Below are 9,010 nucleotides of genomic sequence, written 5' to 3'. Positions count from 1 at the left end.
CTTCGCATGGGGTCTGGGAGTGTTGCATTTATTTTATTTATTTTAAATTCTTTGGACTTTATGGTGTTTTTGTTTTGTTCTTGATTTATTGTGATGTTTCTTCTTGACTTGTTTAAGGAAGACGTGTCCGGCCCATGGGGACATTAACGTGTGTTGTCGGGCCTTACAAATAAATTTGATTTCATTTTTTTTGTAAGATGTTTTTTTTTGCATTTATTGCTTTTCATGGTCAGACATGACCGACAGAGGAGGAGAGGATGAGCGGGAGAAGAGGCGGGGGAAGACATGCAACAAATGTCACCGGGAGCGGGAGGCAAACCCGGGGCGGCCGCATAGGTGTGCGAGGCACTATGCGGTGCGCCACGAGGGCACCCCGATTTGATTTGATTTAACGCGTGGTTCTCCTCCTCCCCGCAGCATCTGCCGACATGGCTGAGAGGTCTCTGGAGCCGCCGGGGCCGGTCGCCTCCATGACCATCCCCATGGAAGAGACCCCCAACTCCACCCAAGAGCCCCTGCTCACACACCTCAAGAAGGTGGAGAACCACATCACGGAGGCCCAGCGCTTCTCCCACCTACCCCGCCGCTCCGGCGTGGACCTGGAGTTCACCGACCTCTCCTACACCATCCGCCAGGGCCCCTGCTGGCAGAAAAGAGGTAACACACGCCGCTTACATTTACATTTTGTCATTTAGCCGACGCTCTTATCCAAGGCGACAAGTTTAAGTTTATTTATTTATTTATTTTTTACCCAGGGACAGTGCACTTTAATCAACATCTTCAGTTTCCACATCAATGTAAATGTGCCAGAATGAGCTAATGAGCTAGTTCTGTATCGTAACGGCTCTCGCTCGGCGTCACTCACGCACTGTACCTCGCTTGTGCGCGCGCACTGAATAAAATTCCACAATATACCTTTATCCCAATATTCGTCTGACCACACCCCTCATTAGCTTACCTTCATAAGCAGGTGTGTGGCCATCTACTCGCCTCCTTCTTCGCTTTCACCACAAGGAAGTGCCTTCGGAGATCCCTCCTTGACGTGTTGCTAGTTGAAGAAAGTTGAGACGTGTTTACATTGTGCTTATTTTAACTATTCAAAAAGAAAAAGCTAAGTCATATTGTCTACCAGCGGTTCTCCATTCCCGCCTCTGTCGTGCGCCTTGGTGCGGGGCTGCTGCCACTTTCTTGGTTGCCAGCCCAGCCCAGGAGACAGCCAATGGGTAGTTTGCCTCTCCGAGGAGCCGGTGCAACGGTGCCGCCGCTCCGGCGGTGGCCTGATCCCGACTCTGGTTCCTCTGGTTTCCGGGGAATCGTCCGTTCGTGAGCGGCCGGTTCCTTTGGTTCCGGAGGATTTGCGACGCAAACTTTTCGCGTCTGCACGTTCACGTCGCAAGATGGTGTCCTGCAGGCGCGAGCGGCCTGGGTTTGGGGAATTGCTGGAGTCCAGCGAGGATGCGTCGGTCTCTGCATGCCCAATGGAAACTGAGGACTACATGGAAGAGTCGGACGGATTCTTGTTTGAAGGCCCTGTGGAGACGAGTATCCCTCCTGTCCAGATAACGCTGGAGGGGGGAGAAATGTCTCCTTGGGGCGCCTTGTTCGAGGATGTCGGGGAACCACCTCGGCCTCATCAGCAGGATGCCCTGCTATCAGCCACATCAGATTGTGGCTCCTCAACCGGTCGAAGCCTGCTGCATGTGAGGGATGCGGGTTCGGTGGAGGACGGTCAGCAGGGGAAACTGCAGGCTTTGTTCCCCTAGCTCATGGCGGTAGCTGCCGCTGCAAACGGCGTGCCGCTGCCGCAGCCATTGCCTGCTCCTGCCCCCGATGATCTCATAGGTCATCGCTGGCAGCGTCGCCCGGTGAGAGGGGTGGACGTTGTCTACCCATTTTTCCCCTCAATGGGGCCTATGTTCGTCGGGGCCAGGTGGTGTCCCACATCATGGGACTTACCCCCTCCTACGTACCAGTTACGCGGGTGGCGGGGTTGGTCGAAGGTATGAGAGAGGGCGTGCCACGGCTTGATAGGCCGATGGCCGCTCTCCTCTGTCCGGATGTGGTGTGGGAGCCGTTATGCAAGCCGGTTCTCCATGGAAGATCGGCTAGGCGATTGGCATATTGGGGTGACCAGTCATTTGTCGCTGGTACACAATCGCTGGCTGCCTCTTCTAACATCGCGCAGCTGGCTAGATTTGTATCGGGGATAATGATGGGCGGCATGGATCTGACCGAGATACAACGCGATCAGATCACCCAGGCGGCCGGAGCTGTACTGCATCTTACCCAGGTGCAGGCCATAGCCTCGGGGAAAGTGCGCGCCCTGGCTACCCTGATCCAGCGCCACCTTTGGCTGGAGCAGGCTTGAGTGCCAGAGAAGAAGAGAGCCCCTCTTCTGACGGCCAACCTCTCCGATGCTGGACTATTTGGGAAGGCCCTGCAGCTGATGACCTCAACGTGCAGAGAAATGGCAGAGGAGCGATCCGTGTTTCAACCCCATTTTCCGCCTCCCGTCCTTGCCGGTGGAGTCAGAAGGCTTCCACGACGTCGAGCTCCCTCCGTCGTCCCTACCACTGCCTCCGCCGCCACTGCTGGCCCTTCCAAGAAGGCCAGGAGGAGAGACGGTGGTTCTGCTGCCGCCGGCCCATCCACGACCGGAGGAGACGGTAGGGAACGTCGTGACCAGCAGCCGATTAACTACCGTCCCTCCGGGGCTTCTCGGGGTGGCAAAACTCGAGCGGCTCGAGGCAGCAGACGCCGCTAAAGTGACTTTTCCCCCTGTGGTCCCCTCTACACCCTCCCCGGCCCTCTCATATTATGATTTTGTGCCCAAATAAATAAAAAGTCCCCTTAAAGGGGGACTATATTATTGGCCAAACAAACTGTGTGTTTCTTCAACAATACGTATGATGGGGTTGCGAAATGTGAATCTGCATTGTTACATTGAGAGATGAGTCACGTTGTGTTACGAGATTAAGCAAGGTCTGCAAGCATACACTCAGTCATAGAAAGGTTCTATTTAGCCTGACGCTCCACATGCAGGTAGAAGCTGGTTGTATGATCTGTTGCTTGAGCAAAGTAATGTTGATCCACAACACTGTTGTGTTAGTTGCAGTAATACTCGTATACACACGTTCCACGGCCTAGCCGTTACTCTCTGTCAGTGTTTTTGCTATGTACGACATAGAAAGCGGGTGTAGGATTCACACTCACACGACTTGTTTTTGTTATAAATCCTGTTCACAGTCTGTGGGTAGCGGGCATTGTATTAGCTTACGCTATACATTAGCATTCTACCAAAGGTCTCAAAATGCTACAGTTGTTCTTGTGTGTAGGGGAAAAGGGTTTGTGTGAGGGGGTGCCGAATAAACCCCTCCTTCCCACTTGCTTGGTTTTAGGAGATTTTTTTCTCATTCTGCTGAGCCAGTCAGGGCCGAGCCGTTCAACGACTTGGCAGGAGAGGGGGGGGGGGGAGGGTTGTCCTGACACGGCTCCTATTACAAACAGGAGTCGTGTACGGGATTTCCCCCCATCATAGCATATACGTTGCTATGACGACGGCTTCCGTGAGTTAAGATCTTTACGTAAGGTTTGTGGTGTTAAAGTGTCGGGTTAGAGCGTAGGACTTACGGGTCTGCTATGCTCGATTTATGTGTAAACTTGGGTCAGTTGGTCACGTGACTCACAGTTGACATGTCTTTTTCATACTACGACTCATGTGGGAAGGCTTCTGGGAAAGTTCGGTCTATACTCTCTGAATAAGGGGTGACTGGATGTAAAAATGTAAACAGTTTTTACTCCCAGCTGTGCAGTTTGGGTTTATGCTGTTGATGCTTCTTTCTTTATTATTAGAAAGAGTTGGAGTGAGGTTGCATCTCACCCCTCTTGTCGTTCCCCTGGGCGCCTTGGGGATTCAATGAAAGGTCTAAATAGCCTATTTATTGATGTGGATATGCCCGTCGCACACATAGTGCTAGCTCGGGATGTTCTGTTGGACATTAAGCAACTGACTGGCGCGCCTTGGTTGCTTGGGGTTAAAACAGCGTTTTTATAAAGCAATTGGGATGGGGGTTTTTCCTCTTCCGACGACCTGTGTGGTTGTCGACGGATTCTCGTTCATATCGGGGGATGATGACGGAATGGATCTGAACATACGTAGAAGGGCGCACCGCACGACTGGGTGGCGCCTTTTCGTGTTTAAGATCAACACGCATATCTGCCCCTTCTCTTGGAGTTGGCATGTCGGCGTGGTTAGGGCACAGGACTGGTTCTGGTCACGCTGGTCCGGATCAGTTAAACCTGTTGTCCGCCGGGGATGCAGATCTGCTGTTCTGGTACCCTGAGGGACTTGGGCTTTTTCCAGGGGGGGAAATGCCAGGTCGGTCCGGGTGTCACAGGGTTAGGCGCTATGGAGACCCTTGTTGGGTACGTTGTATTCTACACTGTCGTAATGGCTTACGGCCGTGCCAACCTGTACATGCCCGATCTCGTCAGATCTCGGCCGCTACGCAGGTTGGTCTTGGTTAGTACTTGGTTGGGTGACCTCCTGGGAATACCAAGTACGGGGTGCTTGGGGCTGGTTCTCCATTTCTTTCGCTCTTCTCTTACGCATGGCGAAGAGGGGCCTGTTGGGGTGGTCTTTCACCTCCTCGGGGGACCCTGTGCTCCCCGTATCGCCGGGCCCGATCCGAAGTAATGTTTTCGTTGACCCGTAGGCCCGGGATAACCCTGTTGGAAACTGAAACACTGGTACTGCGGTAGTGCCGCAGGTACGTTTTGGAGTTTTTTCCTGAGGGGTTATGGGACCAACCACCGCATAGGGTAACGACTGGGTGGTTGGTTCTCTGGTGTGTCAGTGCAGTGTCAACTCCCCTTTATGCACTTTACTTACAAGTTCTGTACGACAAGTCAGCAGGAAGGGTACAACTCTGCTAGGGGGGGTGTCAGGCTGATCAATGCCTCAGGTCCCCCCCCCCCCCCTGCCCCCAAGTGTCACTGGCACAATGACACTGACTGCACTGCACTAGTCCTTACTGGAACTCTGCACTCTTCACTTTATATATATATATGTATTTTATTGATTAATCCTCCACTGCACTGTTTTTTGTCCTGTGTCTGTGTTGGTGTTTGTCGTTTACTGTGAAAAAAGAAAGGGAAAAAAATGCATACACTGTATTGCTGCAACAATTACCAATGTGTTTTTACACAAATGGCTTAATAAAGGAATCTGAATCTGAATCTCTAGAACCCAGGAGCAGAACACAGGCACAGGAGAATAGAGCGGATTAGAATGTTTAATTGAAGCAGGAGGGGGGGGGGGGGGTCCAAGGGTCGTGAGAGGAGCTAGGAGACAGGGAACAAGGAGTGGAGGAGTGACAGGCCGATGGTCCGAGTAGGTGAGGTCCAGGGGGGTGCAGGCTGGTGGTCCGAGTAGGTGAGGTCCAGGGGTGTGCAGGCTGGTGGTCCGAGTAGGTGAGGTCCAGGGGTGTGCAGGCTGGTGGTGCGAGTAGGTGAGGTCCAGGGGTGTGCAGGCTGGTGGTGCGAGTAGGTGAGGTCCAGGGGGGTGCAGGCTGGTGGTGCGAGTAGGTGAGGTCCAGGGGGGTGCAGGCTGGTGGTCCGAGTACGTGAGGTCCAGGGGGGTGCAGGCTAGTGGTGCGAGTAGGTGAGGTCCAGGGGGGTGCAGGCTGGTGGTGCGAGTAGGTGAGGTCCAGGGGGGGTGCAGGCTGGTGGTCCGAGTACGTGAGGTCCAGGGGGGTGCAGGCTAGTGGTGCGAGTAGGTGAGGTCCAGGGGGGTGCAGGCTGGTGGTGCGAGTAGGTGAGGTCCAGGGGGGTGCAGGCCGGTGGTGCGAGTAGGTGAGGTCATGGGGGGTGCAGGCCGGTGGTCCGAGTAGGTGAGGTCCAGGGGGGTGCAGGCTGGTGGTGCGAGTAGGTGAGGTCCAGGGGGGTGCAGACTGGTGGTGCGAGTAGGTGAGGTCCAGGGGGGTGCAGGCTAGTGGTGCGAGTAGGTGAGGTCCAGGGGGGGTGCAGGCTGGTGGTGCGAGTAGGTGAGGTCCAGGGGGGTGCAGGCTGGTGGGGATCCGTGGTCCAGGTGTAGGCCGGAGGGGTGAGGTCCTGGACATCGGAGAACAAGGATTAGTATTGAACAAGGTCACTGAGCACATAAACATAAATTAGGACCGCTAAGGTCTAGAATAAAGTCCTATACCACGGGAGGCGTAAACAACACTCGGACGAGGAGTGGCAGGGTTGCCGGCCTCTTATCCTGGTTCGGTGATTGGGTGATAGCCGGCAGGTGTGTAGTCAGGCACAGGTGAGGGATGGTGGTGAGACGGGAACAGGAAGGGGACCATGTATGGGCATGGTGACCAGCTGACAGACAGGGCGGAGAAAAGCAAGATGAGTAACAATGGGTCTCATTCTCCAACGGACTTAAGACAAAACATTTGCTCTTAGGGCCATTTAAGACATCTTAGATTTTCGGATTCCCCAACCGTGTTAAATATCTGTTTTATTGATTAATTATACATTTCAAAGAATGCAGGATATAGCTATATAAAACGACAAATGTCTGTCCCAATCGGATATATTGCATGTTGGCTATAACCTGCATTCTTTCAAAAGTATAATTAATCAATAGATCTAAGATGTCTTAAATGGCCCATTTAAGACATTAAATGGGACATTTTTTGTCTTAAGTCCGTTGGAGAATGAGACCCAATGTTCATCAAGCTGTGCTGAAACTTGGGTGCTGCAGTCCTACCCACAGCTGTAAAGGAATGTGAATCACTATCCACTTTCAAAACCACTCTCAAAGAGCACCTACTGTACGAGAGACTGCAATTTGAAACTGGCCCCTGTAAATGTCCTAACCCAACCCCCTCCAATGTACAGTAAATGTCCTAACCCAATAATACACGAGACCCTCTTCTTGGGACCAAGTAAGGTTTCGTGGATAATCCAATGTACAGTTACCCCACCCCACCTACCCAACCCCACCCGCCTACCCAACCCCCCCCCCCCCCCCCCCCACCCCACCCACCCAACCACCTCCAATGTACAGTTTCCCCCCCCACCCCACCCCACCTACCCAACCCCCCCTTCCACCCCACCTACCCAACCTCCTCCAATGTTAATATAGAAGTCATGATTTCTGATAGGGTTCATGATCATTACCCAACACATTGGCATACTGTAAATCACTCCAACTTAATATCAGTCACTTTACAGTCTTCTATTTCCTTGTCACGTGAGTCAGATTCCACACCACTTTCTTTAAATAATCCACATACCTTTAAAGAAAGGAAAGGTTTGGGATTGATTCACCTGAACATTAGAAGTCTCCTTCAGCACCAGAAGTTGGACCATCTTAGAATACTGGTAGCACAGGCTGATCCAGATATATTGGTCATATCTGAGTCCTGGTTGAAGAAATCTGATTCTGACTCCACAATAGATCTACATGATTTTAATGTGTTTAGAATTGATAGGGTAGGTAGGGGTGGTGGGGTAGTTATTTATGTTAAATCTTGTTTTTCGGCTTCTGTTGTTAACACTTTCAGTGCCAGGCCGTGTTTTCCTTTTTACCCCGTTGATGCCACGGTCCACGGCCCATGTAACGTTAATATCGCCTAATCTATGTTTTAAATTATGCTATGTGTCTAATCTGCCCATCGCTTATCAAAGAATAATTTTCCAGTCAACATTGGCAAAGCAGATTGTGTTTTTATCGCTTAATTTTCTTTTTATAGCATTTTGAAAACCACTCTGTTTCGAAGAAAAAACAACACATTCCCTGATAATCGCCTTTTACTGGAATATTCCAGAACGTTATCATTTGTCGTTCTATTTATGAATCGTTTTCAAATAAACGCTAGATGGTCGATAGTATGTGTGCGCACGCACGCTCGTGCCGTGCGCTGATAATCGCTGCTATTATTTCCTCATGGCTTTTACAGTGAAACAGCCATATCACATATAGTGGAAACGCTTATATCTCCATGAAAACAAGTCTGATTATCCTAACACTGATAACATAGATTCCTTACCTGACATTGATTGATTGATTGATTGAAAAGTTTATTAACAGATTGCAGAATGGGTACAGTACAGTACAGCTCAATACATACAATTGTTAAGGGGATGCAGACCAGAGAAAGACTTTCGACTTGTTTACATCAGGGTCCCCCATTTTCAATTCATCATAACATATATGACATACAGATAGACAGTACTGCTACATCTATACATTTATGACATATCAGATTTGCAAATACAGTACTGTTTGTGATACAAAAGTGTCCAGAAAAGGAGTGTATATACATTTGGCATAGAAACTGTACACTGGAGGAGGTTGGTTGGGTGGGGTGGGGTTGGGTGGGTTGGGTGAGGGCTGTACATTGGAGGTGGGGGGGGGGGGTTGGGAAGGGGACACACACACATTTTACACTGTACATTTGAATATTGACAAAGCCTTACTTGGTCATTTACTGTACAACTAGGTTAGGACATTTGTAGGGGCCAGTTTCGAATTGCAGTCTCACGTAGGTGTTTTTTGAGAGTGTTTTTGAAGGTGGGTAGTGATTCACATTCCTTTACAGCTTTAGGCAGGGCGTTCCACATTGATGTGGCATAATTGCGAAACGTGTTTAGTCCCTTGTTTGATCCGAATCTGGGTTTTACATGATTTGTGGAGCTCCCTCTGGTGTTGTGATCGTGGTATTCACTGACCTTTGGGAAGTATTTTGACATGTACATGGGTACCTTGGTCGCGTAGTGTATCTTGTAGACCAGGCCCATTGCAAGTTGCTGTACTCTGTCGTCTACTCTAAGCCATCCTAGGTTGTCAAAGTGGGCAGGGGTGAGGTGGGTTCTAGGAGTCAGGTCAAGTAGTAGTCTGACTAGCTTGTTTTGAGATGTTTGTAATTTGTTTTTTAGTGCCTTTGAGGTGCTTTGGTACCATGAGGTGCAAGCATAGTCGTAGTACCCTTGAATGAGTGCTCCTGCTAGAGTC

General features: G+C 50.7%; 1 pseudogene across 1 annotated transcript in view; it reads left to right on the top strand.

The window, feature by feature from the left end:
* The first annotated feature begins 428 nt into the window (after window positions 1-428).
* Window positions 429-9,010, top strand: part of LOC311233616 (ATP-binding cassette sub-family G member 4-like) — a 126,442-nt pseudogene continuing 117,860 nt past the window's right edge. The window contains exon 1 of the transcript in view: window positions 429-657. The product of the transcript in view is annotated as an ATP-binding cassette sub-family G member 4-like (transcript). The remainder of the gene's footprint in view (window positions 658-9,010) is intronic.

The sequence above is a fragment of the Notolepis coatsorum genome (genome assembly GCF_963971535.1).
Source record: "Notolepis coatsorum genome assembly, chromosome: 8".
Lineage (NCBI taxonomy): Eukaryota > Metazoa > Chordata > Actinopteri > Aulopiformes > Paralepididae > Notolepis > Notolepis coatsorum.
The sequence above is the reverse complement of the archived record's forward strand: the minus strand, read 5'-3'. Positions and strand labels throughout refer to the sequence as shown.